The 15,989-nt window shown below is 45.4% G+C and overlaps 1 protein-coding gene across 1 annotated transcript in view; it reads left to right on the top strand.

The window, feature by feature from the left end:
• Window positions 1-3,058: 3,058 nt before the first annotated feature.
• LOC147664194 (uncharacterized) overlaps window positions 3,059-15,989 on the top strand; it is a 64,406-nt gene continuing 51,475 nt past the window's right edge. Inside the window, exon 1 of the mRNA XM_086949941.1 lies at window positions 3,059-3,251. The gene's annotated coding sequence lies outside the window, so the exon portion shown is untranslated. The remainder of the gene's footprint in view (window positions 3,252-15,989) is intronic.

The raw sequence follows: 15,989 nt of genomic DNA, 5'->3' as shown, positions 1-15,989 counted from the left end.
GGCTACCCAAGGGCATCCCAGCGCTTCTTGTGACACCTTATCTGTGACCACTGCTCAAGGAAAGAGAAACGTCTTCAACTGCTTCCTGAACCTAAGATAGTTATGTTCAAGACGAATATGGTCCGGAAGCTGGTTCCAAAACTTGGCCACGTTTTAGGGGAACTGTCGACCTCCTGTCTGTGACTGTTTCATCCTAGGGACTGCAAGAAGTTGTTTATTGTTAGATGTAAGAGTCAGATTGGTGCGATATAATTGCACCAAGGACTGAATCAAAAAGGTTGAAATTCAGTTAATTCAAGTTCCTACACCAATGGCACTGGAAGCCAGAGTGGGTCTATAAAGCACATGTGGCAGAGGATTCCAAGACCTGGAGGTGCTGAAGGTGTGGTTCACTGGCCTGTGACATTTTGCATTTCCTGTGGGACTGTATAGTACTTTTGTGCTACTTGGGCTCAGTTTGGGATACCTTGATGACCAACCTAGGGGTGACACCACAATTCACGACCCGTATGACCTTGCTTCACAAAATGTCAATATTCCCAGATTTAAGCCACCACGGCCTTCGTAGAGCCAAAGGTGGAATTTTATGCCATTGGTCATCCACCACACTACCGTCTCATAGTACATGGATCTTTGGCATGCACAGCATGGCCACTTACAAAAGACCTATGTGTAAGCTGAAAGACTAACTGCAGAAGTTTGGGGACCCTTCCTACATCGGTAGCAGTATACGCTGACACCAATCGGCCTGGTTCCGTCCTCTTTGCCTGCCCCTTGATTATTATGGGAAGAAGTCGGCTTCTTGAGGGGCTGCCAGGTGGCCTGGCTCCCTGACTTTTCACTCCTGTTCCCATGTCCCTTTCCCTCGTGTCCCCCCTCGTCCTCCTTCCCTAATCATCTGCGGGATCTTCTGGGCCGTATCACCTCTATCTCAAAGGGTTATGCTATTTGTTTTTCCTGTTCTCCATGCATTCTCACAAGTTCCAATTTACACAGTATCTTGGACTCTGCTTCATAGATGATCTTTCATACCTCTTGGGCCGTATCACCTCTATCTCGAAGGGTTATGCTATTTGTTTTTCCTGTTCTCCATGCATTCTCACAAGTTCCAATTTACACAGTATCTTGGACTCTGCTTCATAGATGATCTTTCAGACCTCTTGGGCCGTATCACCTCTATCTCGAAGGGTTATGCTATTTGTTTTTCCTGTTCTCCATGCATTCTCACAAGTTCCAATTTACACAGTATCTTGGACTCTGCTTAGTAGATGATCCTTCATACCTCTTGGGCCGTATCACCTCTATCTCGAAGGGTTATGCTATTTGTTTTTCCTGTTCTCAGTGCATTCTCACAAGTTCCGATTTACACAGTATCTTGGACTCTGCTTAGTAGATGATCTTTCGTACCTGTTGATTGTAAATGGAAAATCAATAAAGAATTGAGATATTTAAAAAAGGCCTCTCAAGTTTTTGAAAACGAATTGGCATACAGATGACCTTACAGGGAGTGATGTCACTTAACATTTGACTTTGGCTATGTAAAAGGAAGAGACATTACCGAATTTATAGATATGATGAGAACACGAGTAAAGCGATACAAGTAACAACCAAGTCTCACTAAAATAGACATTCACATCAGCATTCTATTGAACTGTAACATGAGCAGTGCTCAAGGTGAAATATGAGAAAGGTTTTGCCACCAAAATGTGGACGGGGAGTCTGCTCTGTGCCGAAAGTTAGGGCGATGCTACTCAGCACACAGCAGACGTCATGTGTGAAGTGCAAGTTCATCTCCATAGTTTTGAAGAATGGGCCAGGTTTGAGTCAGACTTCAGCACAACCTCTAAATGTGTCACTCGTGATGAGTGAGGCTCGAGGGCTCTGATGTATGCACGTCTGCACTAATGTCCTTGTTGTGTCACCCAAGGCAGCTTGCATGACAATGCTGCAAAGAGTTGTTGCACTCACTAATAAACGGTGTATTGATGACGACTGTACTATGATACAGGGGCCTCTGTGAAGGAGAACAATTTTTTCGAGTAGTGAAATACCCCTCCTCTGTTCCTCAGACCAGAAACACCCACACATTTTGATGATTCACTGCACGCTGTGAGAAATCTTTGGATCAGTATTGATTGCTCTATGATCTTAGGAGTTGATTGTTTCAAAGACATATTGCTTTATTTTTTTGTGATTGAATCTCTGTTGAAAGATGGAGGGGGTTACTGTAAAAACAAAGCCTGGAAGAGGCCGCTCTCTTAATATTTTAGGAGACAGTTGGCCTCTTAAACCAGAAACTCAAAACCTAATAAGGGCCTACATTTCAGTCTTGTTAGAGGATATAAAACTGTATTAAAGATAAGAAATAAGCCACAGAGACAGTAAACCTAGAAATAAGCTGTTCCTTTAATTGTCGCTTTGACTCATGGCCTAGGCCACATTGTCACTGATCTGGTGTTTAAAACTCCATGGTATTTTCCTCTGTTTACTTTTTTATGTACCGCACTGTAGATTTAAAAAACCTTCAAATAAATTATTTAAAAAATAAATATCTGTCCAGTATAATTGCAAAACTGACCCGAATACTCCTATATTCTTTGAAATACAGATATATTCATTGAAATACAGATATATTCATTGAAATAGAGACTGCCACTTCCAGTTGTCACCTTTCTGTAAATACTCTTAAGTCCTTTGCATCAGTGTTTGGAAGATGTTCATGTGAAGTGAAGCTATACATACTTTTCCACAGCAGCAGCCAAGTGTGAGACCTGCACTTGAACTGTCCGACCCTTAAAAACATTCACGTCTGTGACATCTGAAATCCCATGTCTTTACAGGTATAAATGCTTGTTTATGTGAAATGTATTCACTGCTGAAGCCTGGAGGCGGCGGTTCCGCCAGCAGCCACCAGAGGGCGCTCCTCGCCTGCTGATGAAACCCACTGAGCTGCACATTGGATGAAAGGGAGAAGGGTTTCCTCTTCCGCGTCAGCAGCGGCAGAGACAGCACCAGCAGCGGATGCTGACATCACTTCCGGCCTCTCCTGTGTGTTCAACCTGCTGCAGAGGAGGAAGGAGCCCTGTCTGTCTGTGCAGTTATCTTCATCTTCTGACCCTCACTGACCCCCCTCAGACCCCAGATCTACCCCTCTCAGACCCCAGATCTACCCACTGAGACCCCAGATCTGCCCCCCCCCCCCACCCGGAGGAGGAGAGAGCCAGGACATGTCTGCACAGGTCTCTGCTCAGGTAGGAGATTGTCGGCACCTTCTGCTGTGTTTGTTGAAATAGACTGAAAAATCCTGGAGGGAATCTCTGCAGGAGCCGGACTGAGCTGGGCTCTTCTATCCGGGGGCCCTGGGGCTGAGCTGGGCTCTCCTATCCGGGGGCCCCTGGGGCTGAGCTGGGCTCTTCTATCCGGGGCCCTTGGGGCTGAGCTGGGCTCATCTATCTGGGGGCCCTGGGGCTGAGCTGGGCTCTTCTATCTGGGGGCCTCTGGGGCTGAGCTGGGCTCTTCTATCCGGGGGCCCCTGAGGCTGAACTGGGCTCTTCTATTTGGGGGCCCCTGGGGCTGAGCTGGGCTCTTCTATCCGGGGCCGCTGGGGGTGAGCTGGGCTCTTCTATCCGGGGGCCCTGGGGCTGAGCTGGGCTCTTCTATCCAGGGGCCCTGGGGCTGAGCTGGGCTCTTCTATCCGGTGGCCCATGGGGCTAAGCTGGGATCTTCTATCCGGGGCCCCAGGGGCTGAGCTGGGCTCTTCTATCTGGGCCCCTGGGGCTGAGCTGGGCTTTTCTATCCAGGGGCCCTGGGGCTGAGCTGGGTTCTTCTATCCGTGGGGCCCTGGGGCTGAGCTGGGCTCTTCTATCAGGGGCCCCTGGGGCTGAGCTGGGCTCTTCTATCTGGGGCCCCTGGGGCTGAGCTGGGCTTATCTATCCAGGGGCCCTGGGGCTGAGCTGGACTCTTCTATCCAGGGGCCCCTGGGGCTGAGCTGGGCTCTTCTATCTGTGGGGCCCTGGGGCTAAGCTGGGCTCTTCAATCTGGGGCCCCTGGGGCTAAGCTGGGCTCTTCTATCCGGGGCCCCTGGGGCTGAGCTTGGCTTTTCTATCCAGGGGCTTTGGAGCTGAGCTGGGCTCTTCTATCCGGGCGCCCTGGGGGGCTTTCCTTCCGCCCCTGGGGGTGTTTGTGGGCATCATTTGTGTTAAAGAGGGGATCTGTGTGCACTGCTGCACTGCATGTTACTGCACTGTGGGGGATCTGTGCACTGCACTGTGAGGAGTCTGTGCACGCTGCACTGCATCTTATAGCATTGTGAGGAATCTGTTCCACTGCATCTTACTGCACTGAGAGGGATCTGTGCACATCCTGTGCTCTGCTCTCGCTGTTAATTTTTTGACTCTGCCACCCCGACGCCTATGCTCGAAACAAGTCCCCCAGGTAGTTGACGTCCAGGCTGCCCCGCGCCCCTTTTCTCCCTTTGTCCTGTTTCCATCCCTCAGACTAGGCAGAAGCTTCAGTTATTGCAATAGTTGGCTTATGGCATTATCTGCTACAGATGTTGTGCGCCTGCTGCCGAGATTGTGCATGTGTGTGTGCATAGACCTTGGGTGTGCCATGTAGGAGGCCTGTCAAGCCGTGGAACGTACGTGCTGTGTATTTAATGTATCTCTGCAAGGAGATGTGTGTGTCTGTAGGTTGGATGTGTGTGCATGTGAACAGGGTAGGGTTGTCTTTGTAAGCTGTGTGTGACGGTATGAGGCGTGTCTGCAGTGTGTCACTTTGTGCGCTGTGTGTGTGGTGTGTCTGCAGTGCGTCCATCTCTTTGCAGGCTGTCTGTCTTAGCAGATGTTGGCGGGGCTGTCAGCCACTCTTCCTGGCCTCTCTTCTCTGTACATATATCTTTAGGATCACTGGCTGAAAAGGGGGTTTGCTCTGATAAGCTCAGATCTAGATTAATTCCGATTTCTAGTCTTTGTGTTACACAGACCTATATCTCTATATTACCAAAGTCATGAGAAGCCTTTTCCCATCTTTCTTCTGCATTTTACTTTGGGACTGCTGGCTTCTGGTAAGTTAGGTTGTCTTTAACTTAAAAAGACATGGTAAAAACCTTAATCCTTTCAGCTACAACTGTGTGAACCAATACTCCAACTTCCCAGGTAACGCTGTTCCATCAACGATGAGAAATTCTATTTTATCTCTGTTCATCTGAATATATGTAGTAGTCATCGGGACATAAGTGGCTGTCAAACAGGCCCCCCCCAGAGGGCTGAGGCAATAGTCATAATCCTGCTCCTGGTGAGGAACAGCTGTGTGACATCGGCATAGGACAATACGTTCACGCCAAAGACTAACCCCTCAGGGATGCCACATACAGATTAAGGGTGAGATAGCATAGCTCTTGAGGTACCGGGTTTTTATGGACCCGACGGTGCCAGGGAGAACACCCGAAGACCTCGAGTCCTTCCTGTTTCGGACCACAGAAACACAGAGTCTTCTAGGTGATGTCAAAGATCGTATTTATTGGCTGCAACCATTAACAGGTATCCTAGAAGTACAACAGTATGAAGGGCATGTATGTTCTCAGGAGACTGCTTGTTTTTACAGAACCAGCCTTCTCTTTTTATACTAAATAATAAGCTTCAGGCCAGAATTCCTTGTTTTACAGTTGGTCATACAAATATTTCTACTACAAAGAAAAAGCAGAGTCATGATGACAAGCCCACATTTCAGTTTGTCCAGTTCATGATAGATTACCCGGCAAGGCCCAGAACTTTCATCAGATATCAACAGACCCCTAATAAAAACGGGCACCTACTCCTTCTAAAACAAATCATAAAGAAGAAACAGGGACAGGTGTGTGCGAGATTAAGCATAGCTTGTATGCGATGAGCGGTTTATGACATGTTGTGCCTTGATACTAATCTCATTCGGCCACTGAGATGGGAACTGCCTGAACAGGTTTGGCTTGAGGCAGTGGAGTCAGCTCGCCCAGGTCACAGAGGAGTCAGCAAAGGTGTACGTGTCCTTTCAGATCAAATTCGGCCTTGGTCATTAGACTATGTAAGGGCAATCACAAAATGGATGCCGCTCACAAAATGGAACCCGAGGGTACGATTTCAGGGTGATTTCGTCACTCGATCATGACGCAAATGCTTAGGTATAGTATCTCAATCATTACCGGTCTGCCAATACCAAAATTGTCATGATACGATGATATTTATGACACGAGTGCAGAGCTTCGGTACCACACAATAGCGGGGTCCAGAATTTTCAGTACCACAGCCCCTCCTTTTGCCCTTACATAGGCAATAACCTATACTCATGCTAATCTGAGTCCAGGTCTGTATTCATAAAGTCATTGAGATGCTGCTGTAGCATCATCCTGTTACTCAGTTCGTCTCTTGATACAGGTTTCCTTACACATGACATAGCACAGAGGCCACATATTGCAGGAGCACACTGCACACACAGACAGAACAAAAATAGAATGTCTCTACTGAAATGGGCAATAACGTGGCTGGGTTTAGCGTATCGCACCTCTTTATGTGTACTTGACTCGCTAACAGTGTCAGCTCATAACTTGACAATCGAGCACTAGTTAAGTGCTGTGTCCTTGTTCTGTTTAACAAAATGTCTACTGCATGTGGGACCATGACAACTAACATATTATTCATTACTAACCCAGCAGACTGTCGAATAGAAACAGCTGCTGCCGCAGTGGCTCTCAAGCAACTTGGCAACGCCTTAGCTACCGGATCTAAAGTCGCCGAAAAGTACGTGCATGGACGCTGTTTGTCCCTAAAAGATTGTGTCAGAACTGATAATGCACAACCTTCTTTCTCATGGACATACAATGTAAAAGGCTTACTGTAGTCGGGGGTACCCAACACAGGAGCCGACCACAATGCATCACGTAATTCGGAAAAACTTCTCTGACACTCTTCAGACCACGGAATGGGTTTGGGTGTACCTTTACAAGTTAATGCCACCAAAGGTTTGGCCAACAAGGAAAAATTTGGTATCCATTGCCTGCAATATTATGTAATGCCCAAGAAAGCACGCACTTCTCTCTGTGTCCTTGGGACACTCAACTTTGCAATTGCCTGAATTCTTTCTGGGGTCAGTTTCCTTCCCTCCTTCGATAAGAGGTGACCTAAGTTGGTCACTTCTTGTCGACAATATTGCAACTTTGAAAGAGAGACTATGTGGTGCAACTCACACAGATGACGCAACAACGACAATGTGGCTTCTTTACAAATATCCTCAGTATCTGCGGCTATTAGCAAATCATCGACGTACTGAATAAGAGTGGCGCCATCAGGTAAAACAACCGTGTCAAGCTGTGCTTTCAGAGCCTGACTGAATATTGATGGACTTTCACAGTAGCCCTGAGGAGCGCGTTTGAAGCGGAAACTTCGGCCTCCTAAATTGAAGCCAAAAATATCCCTGCTCTCCTCGGCAATCGGGATGCTGAAGAAAGCATTCTTCAAGTCAATCACTGAGAACCAAGTGGCTGAAGCTGGAATCATAGTCAATAGGGCAGTGATATTGGGAACAACTGGAAACTGTGGCACAACAATCTTATTCACCTCTCTAAGATCAATCACGAACCTATAAACAGGTGGTTGGGAAGGATCAGTACGCTTTAAAACCGGCAGAACAGGACTATTACAAATGTTGCCTGTTGTCTCTTCAATGACATCTTTCTCAATCAGATCATAAATGATCGCTAACAACGCCTTTTCACCTTCACTAGAGATCTTGTATTGGGAAATACGTGGCAGTCTAACATTGGCTTTCAATGTTATAACATATGGCGCTATTTCCAAAAGACCCACATCATTAGAGCCAGTAGCCCAAAGTATATCTGGAAGAGAAGACAATTCTGTTGGAAGCTTTTCCCTTTTCAAATACATTGGAGAAACCACTTTCTTACCCAGTGTAAGCTGTACTCCCGAAGGAGAACAGTACAAAGTCGCATATAATCTTTTTAACAGATCCAATCCCAACAAGTTTTCACCACAACCTGTTGTAAGAATAAGGGGTGCTTTTATTTCACATGGCCAAACAGAAAGGGACATAGGACTAGAGATCGGGTTCCTAACCGGGGCGCCAGAAAAACCTACTGAAACGTTCATTTCACCAGACAAAGGTGCGCCAGGGAGTTTTGAGTGCATAATAGAACTCTTTGTAGCACCAGTATCCAACAGAAAAGGCTCTGATACACCTGATGTAGTCACCTCAACATAAGGTCCATTCTGATCTACTGGAACTGAAACAACTCCCTCTCTTTGTCCATGGCTGTCCTAGCAATCATTACGCTCCATATTCTCGTTTTCTGCATAGTAGTCATCAGCATAGTACTGCGCTGTCCTAGAAAACGCGTTATTCTGCTGGTCGAAACTATTCATAGAATTCTGAGGCGGGAAAGAAGGAGCATTCTGGGGGAAATTTCCACGGCCCCTACCTCTAGGAGCCTGTTGAACACCTCGACCTCTTGCACCAGAAGCACCATTCATACGTCGTAACAAAACCGGACAACTACTCTTGAAATGACCCTCTTCCTTGCAATACGCACACTGATTCGGTCCATACGGTAAACGTGGTTGAGAAGACTCGTTTCTTTGCGAGTTTCTCGAATACTGCTGGGGTTGCTGATAATCGTGCTGACTAGCAGTGCGAGGTGGATAAGCTTGCTGCAGAAGGACTTTAGTTTTCAATTCCTTAGTCTTTTTATCTGCCTTCTCTAACTCATCTTTGCGCCTATTTTCATAGTACTGGGCCGTAGCTAAAATCTGTGCTGATGTGGAAACAGCCCAAGCACTCTCAGAATCCTTCAACTTATTACATAGTTCAGGAAGCAAATTGTGTACAAATTTGTCAACAAACAATCTTTGGCCACCCTCCGTAGTCATATCCTGACCACTATGATCTACAAAAGTCTCCTCGAACCTCGTGAAGAAGTCAGACACAGTCTCATCTTTCTTCTGTTTGCATGCTGACAACTTGTCCCAAATAACACGTAATACGGGCATAAAAGTCTTCATATACGCAATAATCCTACCAGGAAGTTCTGCTACTAAAGGCTCAGGTTTAGCACCACCAACTTGTCTAGCATCAGCAGCAGCAATATTAACCCATGTGTCGCCTAGCTCTTGATCATGATCAGTATGACGAATCTTTCCCCATAAAGGCTGTGGAACAACATTTCCAAACAACATGTCTATATCGGCTAAATTCATGATGCAGGAGCTTGCAGTCTATGATAACTCCTTATATTACCCTGCAGGATTTTTACGGGGATCAGGCAATGTCTGTTTGAGAGCCAAATCCTCCGATCTCTTCCAAGGAACATGTACCCACACACTCTGAAAATGCGGCGGAATAGCTGGATTAGCATTTGCATCACCATCCCTCCAAACTGGGGGAACCTCTCTCATGGGATACTGTCGCGCCTTTTTCCTACCTGGCGTGTCATGCTCAGATAGTGATCGAGAATTGCTCCCCTTACTCCTATAGGACAATAATGTCGCAACCGCTTGTTCAACATCGGCGCCTACAATCATGCCCTCCGCGAACTTGAACCGCACACGGTATAACTCAGGCATGTCGTGTTCCGGACCATTTCCCTCCAAATCTTCACAGAGAAATACACACATTTGTTCAAAAACGTATCTCTGCTTAGATGCTTCCCACTGACGGAAGACTTCCATGACGGACTGAACATCATATCTTACAGTATTGATAACCCATTTACGCGCTAAATCATTCAGTACTTCTCTCTCTTGATAGTCAGGCAGTTGACTCCGCAACTGTCTTCGTTCTGTGTTAGGGGTCGTATTAGGCGACCCAAAGAAAGGTGAGAAAAGACCAGTGACAGTGTTTGCTACTCTGTCAAACAGAAGGAGAAACTGACGGAAAAGCAGAAACGCCAGAAAAGACAGGCTGATGTAAAGCAGAGGCGGAGGCAGTAGCAGAGGGAATATTAGGATAAGCAGTTGGAGCAGTAGGCAAAGTCGTAGGGAAAACAGATGGAGTAGGTAGCAAAAGCGGCAGCCCTTGAAAGGGCTGCGCCGGGGGAGTAGGAACCAGCTGAAGAGGAGCTGGTGATTGTGGTAGAACCTGTGGTCCAACAATAGGAGGTTGTACAACCAAAGGTTGCTGTGGGGCTGTAGCACTCTGGGCATAAGGAGGTGGTGAACTCAGTAAATGAGACATTAAAGGATCCTTATCAAGTTTCTCATTTGATCCTCGTCCTTTACGCGGCAAAACTGGGTAGCATTTATCTACCGCCAACTTCCTATTTCTAAGCGTTTGTTCATTCTCTTGCTCTTCCTCATTATCCCTGAACGCAACGGAAGCTTGTACCATTGACATACCTCGTTTATTTTTCTTTGCTAGTTTCATTTCTTTCTGTTTGGCTTCTTTGCGCCATAGGCGAAAAGAGTCAAACATCGCCGGCCGGGCTTTCTTCTTGAAAAGTTTCACCTCTAGAATATCTAAAATCTCTTAGTCAAAACTACCATATTGGGGCCATTTTAAAACACCATCCTTTCTGGTGTATCGGATCCATACTTCATTATATGTGATAGGGCCTACGCCATGCTTCACATAGAGCTCATATGTTGGAGTTCCAATCGGAGGAACCGGACACAAGTCCTCCAATCGGGAATCCCTACTACAACCAAGACAAAACAAATTTCCAAGTCTGCTAAAACCAGGCATCTTCGATCTCTAGTCTAGCTTCAAACTTCAAAGGATTATCGAATACAATAGTGTCGTGAATACACGAGTCCTTCGGCTTTGGCACTTGCAAGTTCCAAATCAAAGCTATCCCAAAGGATACCAAACTAAGAACCAAACTAAGGACTGGGAGACGCTCCACTTATACTTAACTGAAGTATCGATGATCGATGACGTCACCAGAAGACTCGTCTATCGTTTCGCTCTACCAATCATCAAGGGTCCAAAACAGGGCGATAGTCAGGGCAGCAGTCTTTCGTAGCCGTCGGGACGCGGGGAACCTCGCAGCAAAGACCTTCGGAACCACGTCCACATACAGGGGTCGCTGAAGTGGCTGGCCGTCCTCTGGAATTTTCACACGAAGCTCCTCACGAACCTCTGGCTTGGACCGGTACCGCTTGATACCGCCCCACGTTGGGCGCCAACTGAGGTACCGGGTTTTTATGGACCCGGCGGTGCCAGGGAGAACACCCGAAGACCTCGAGTCCTTCATGTTTCGGACCACAGAAACACAGAGTCTTTTAGGTGATGTCAAAGATCGTATTTATTGGCTGCAACCAGTAACAGGTATCCTAGAAGTACAACAGCATGAAGCGCATGTATGTTCTCAGGAGACTGCTCATTTTTACAGAACCAGCCTTCTCTTTTTATACTAAATAATAAGCTTCAGGCAAGAATTCCTTGTTTTACAGTTGGTCATACAAATATTTCTACTACAAAGAAAAAGCAGAGTCATGATGACAAGCCCACATTTCAGTTTGTCCAGTTCATGATAGATTACCCGGCAAGGCCCAGATCTTTCATCAGATATCGACAGACCCCTAATAAAAACGGGCACCTCCTCCTTGTAAAACAGATCATAAAGAAGAAACAGGGACAGGTGTGTGCGAGATTAAGCATAGCTTGTATGTGATGAGCGGTTTATGACATGTTGTGCCTTGATACTAATCTAATTCGGCCACTGAGATGGGAACTGCCCGAACAGATTTGGCTTGAGGCAGTGGAGTCAGCTCGCCCAGGTCACAGAGGAGTCAGCAAAGGTGTACGTGTCCTTTCAGATCGAATTCGGCCTTGGTCATTTGACTATGTAAGGGCAATCACAAAATGGATGCCGCTCACAAAATGGAACCCGAGGGTTCAAGACGAAAACTACGATTTCAGGGTGATTTCGTCACTCGATCATGACGCAAATGCTTAGGTATAGTATCTCAATCATTACCGGTCTGCCAATACCAACATTGTCATGATACAATGATATTTATGAGACGAGTGCAGAGCTTTGGTACCACACAATAGCGGGGTCCAGAATTTTCAGTACCACACCCTTGAGTTGCTCAGTTATATTGCTGAGCGGAAGAGCGGCCTCTGAGAACCCTCACACAGAAGCAGAATGATTGGAGAGTCTTTTCCAAGGCCTTCATCGAGGGATAGGCGACCAGAAGTGTTTGACAGTCTCACAAACAGTTTAGACTCGAGACTGAACTCAGTCCTTAAATTTCCTACACCACCAAAAGCAGTGTCTGAAACTGAAGCTTTCATGACACGGCAGTGAAATCCTATCCCAGATCACTCCATGCAGGGCACTGACACAGCACTACCTTTATCTCCTGTTGAGTACCTTGCAAACAATAAGGGTATTAATTAAGTCTAACCCTCCACTATGTGTTGACTTGATACCAAACCCTGGGCCTTGATAAATTGAACACAGAGTGCCCAATCGAGGGGTGTGGAATTTAATAAAATATCTACTTGTCTATGAGGCAGGTTGCTTCATAAATCTACTTGTCCTGTAACAAAATCCACTTGTCCCTTTTGTGCCATGTAACGCGGCGACACATTGTACAGCAATCTCATTATATGTAAGTGCTATGAAATATTCTCTCTGATTTTGCCATGGCTCCTTCCGTAATAGGGTTTCAATACTAGCAATTCCCTTATGTTTCCACATTTCCGTGGATCTACATACTGGGGCTGAAGGTAGTGCTAAGCAACAGTTCCAGGGTTGGAATGCCCTTTTGAGTCTGTGCTAACCTACTAACTTGCATGTTTTAAGGGTTTTCACTAACTCTTCTCTAAACCTTTTTCCATACTGAGAAAGATTGAACAGGTTCTCCTGACAATGGCAGCCATAAAACTTCTTCATGGGTTGGGAAATAAAGTGGTTGGAGGGAAAGTGAACTTACAAACACTCAGATTTTCGCATGAGCAAATCTACACCTGGATATTTGCTCATGCTGAAATGCAGTTTACAAATATTTTCTAGGAGTACTATTTCTTGGCCTACTTGTGTAAAGTCTTGTGAATTCACAAAAGTAGTATATCTGTATTTAATGCAAGGAAATGGGTGCACTTTTGAGACTTTATATTATTATTGGACCCCACATTAGGTCTGGCGTTAACCATGACCTTTTGTGTTTATTAAAATTCTGTGAGTTACAGCATTCTGTTCTTTCACAAGGAGCATATCAACACACAACCGTTTTGTTCAGTGCCAGGAACTAATGTGGCAATGTGTGCTTTTTGAGACCAAAACAATTTTTGCTTTTGCCAATGTTTGTTATAATAGTGAGGGCCAGGCAGCTCCCAAACCAATAAGGTTTTACAAAAACCATGCCAAAACAAGTCATGCATTGACAAAACCAAATGGCTGACCAACAATTTCAGACTTACTGGCTTTACGAATGCTTGTTTATTTTTGTTTCCCATAATGTTATTAAAACTGGTTACATTGATTTTCAATTATAAATATTTTGGGGAAATACTAGCATACATCAACACATTTTACTAAATGATGTTGCAAAGAAATGGTACCTAAAATTTTACAGTAGTTTAGCTAAATATTCTTGCATTTTTTTGTGAAAATTTTATTTTGAAAGCAAATAATCATTAATCTTGCTTTCATGCTTCTGCAAATATTTGCATATAATCAGAGAGCATTCTGGGAGCAGTATACATAGCCTCATATTGCTAACATTGAAAACGTTTGCATACGCTTTTATACTGGAACAACTGTTAGTAGTGCAGTCCGAACTTACAACATTTACCTGAATCTCTCACGCTAATAATAAAGGCTTTGCATTAACGAACCATAAATACAAGTTTGAACAGCATTAACACATGGACACAAATATTACCCTAACTGCAGTCAATGCTTTCCCCTGATGATAATGTGGTACTGTAAACTGACAGCCAAAGGGTTTGTGCTGCAGGGGGTTGGGCCTACTTGTCCCAAGGGCAAAATAAACATGAAAACTTGTTGCCCTTGACCCCAAACAATATGTCCTGGGCGTCGGCTTATAGGAATTCCCCATCCCTGCCAATCTGTAAAAAAAAAAAAAAATTAAACGTATGTGTAGTGGAAATATTGTGTCATATTTTGGTAACATGCCATTTTTCGAGTGTGTATTGTCATTTCCCCAGTTTCCCTTTGAGAAACTCTTGTACACACCACCAAGTTTGGTGGGTGATCCATTTCCTTTCCTGCCCTAGTAGGAGAACTACCCCGGCATCCTGCTTAATAGAAAAGTTGTGAAAGGTTCATTTTTGAGTTTGTAAACTTACAAACTGACAGGCCTGCTGCCCAAGGATCACTCCCAAATTGACCATGGAGGCACAGGCTGAGCGCGGTCCCACATGCTTTCTTGCCATGCCTTGCATTTTTGAGAACCTCAGCAATCCGCAGGGTAATACATCCCGCGATAGGATCAACAAAACAACTCAAGTGCCACTCAAATGTCTTCTTCTCAATGCTAGGTCCTTAATCAAGCCCAGTGTGGAATGTGCCATGTTTATGGAGGACCACAACATCAAATGAGCTTTTATAACAGAATCCTGGTCTGATGAAGCCTCGGCCTGATCTTGTTGAAGCTCCTCCACCTGGCTTCTTTTGCTATCCTCTGGATAGACCAGTCAAGAGAGGCGGTGGGCTGGCAGTCATTTATCATGACTCTTTGAAACCCTCTTTTGTCGAAGCCTCTAATCAGGCATGTGAGGCACTGCCAATTAATATTCAAACATTGGATCATGACACACTTAACGCTATCCTCCTCTACCGTCCTCCAGGGCCTAGGGGGGCATGTTTTAGCCTCTATTGGAGCACTTTTAGAGGAAGGGCTGTGCAACAAGTTCTTCACGGTCATGGGCGATTTTTACTTTTATCTTGAAGATCTGAATGATACCGACAATGTAAAACTGCAGCAAATATTTAACGGAGGCGACCTCAAGTAGCTTGTGTCAGCTCACACTCATTCTGCAGGACATACACTGGACGGTATCTTTTCAAACAACCCCATTGTTAGTTACACTAATACAGTACCACTTACTTGGACTGATCATGGGGCCATTCTATTTGAATTTAAACAAGTTTTGTACTATCATCACAAACATCCTGCTAAGGCAGTCACAATTATTAGGGCCTGAAAAAATATTGACGATCTTGCACTAGGAAATCTTATAAAAGTCTCATTACCCGCACTATCTTCTATTGTAGAAGATGCTACGGCCACCTATACGGACTGGGTGGATTCCGCCTGAAGGAAATTAGTGCCGGGCAAACGGAGTATTCTCAAGCGGCCTTTGCCCTCTGCTCCATGGTATACTGAAAGTTTAAAAACACATAAATTAGACTGTAAAAAGCTATAGAGAGATTGGAGGAGAGAATATAATAACTCTGACAAACAGGTCTATAAAGTAAGCCTTTCTAACTACAAAAAATTGCTTGCAGAAACTAAAAAGATATACTTTGGGGAACAAATCAGAATCACTGGATCATCATCCAAAGTTCTGTTTAAAACAATATCCACGCTTACTACCTCTTCTAGCCCCAAGACAGAAAGCAACTCTGAACTATCTGTGACCCTGGCTGCCTTCTTTCTACAAAAGGTTGAAAACATTTTTTCCTCGCCCCAAGGGCCCCGGAGGGCCAAAGAATCAGGTAACCCCCTGGAGAGGAGGGCGGCAGACCCGAGTGGAAGCGGAGTCTCCAGGAAGCAAGGAGGGAGCCCGTGACCGCTCCTCCCCTCAGGAGAACTGTAGTTGGGCCTGGTTGGCCCCAGTTATGCTGATATAGACTCCTGGACTGGGCAAAAGCCTGAATTAAGTACGTGGTGACTGTTCTGTAGCAGAAGCTAACCCCTGGCTAGGGGACTGTTCTTCCTAGACTGCCTTTAAGCAGGAAGCTGAGTGCTATTAATGACGTGCCATGCAAATAGGGGTTCTTGTGCTTACTGACCCATGAAATGCTATTT

Source organism: Lissotriton vulgaris, unplaced genomic scaffold (assembly GCF_964263255.1).
Source record: "Lissotriton vulgaris unplaced genomic scaffold, aLisVul1.2 SCAFFOLD_1066, whole genome shotgun sequence".
In the NCBI taxonomy this organism is placed as follows: Eukaryota; Metazoa; Chordata; class Amphibia; order Caudata; family Salamandridae; genus Lissotriton; species Lissotriton vulgaris.
The sequence above is the reverse complement of the archived record's forward strand: the minus strand, read 5'-3'. Positions and strand labels throughout refer to the sequence as shown.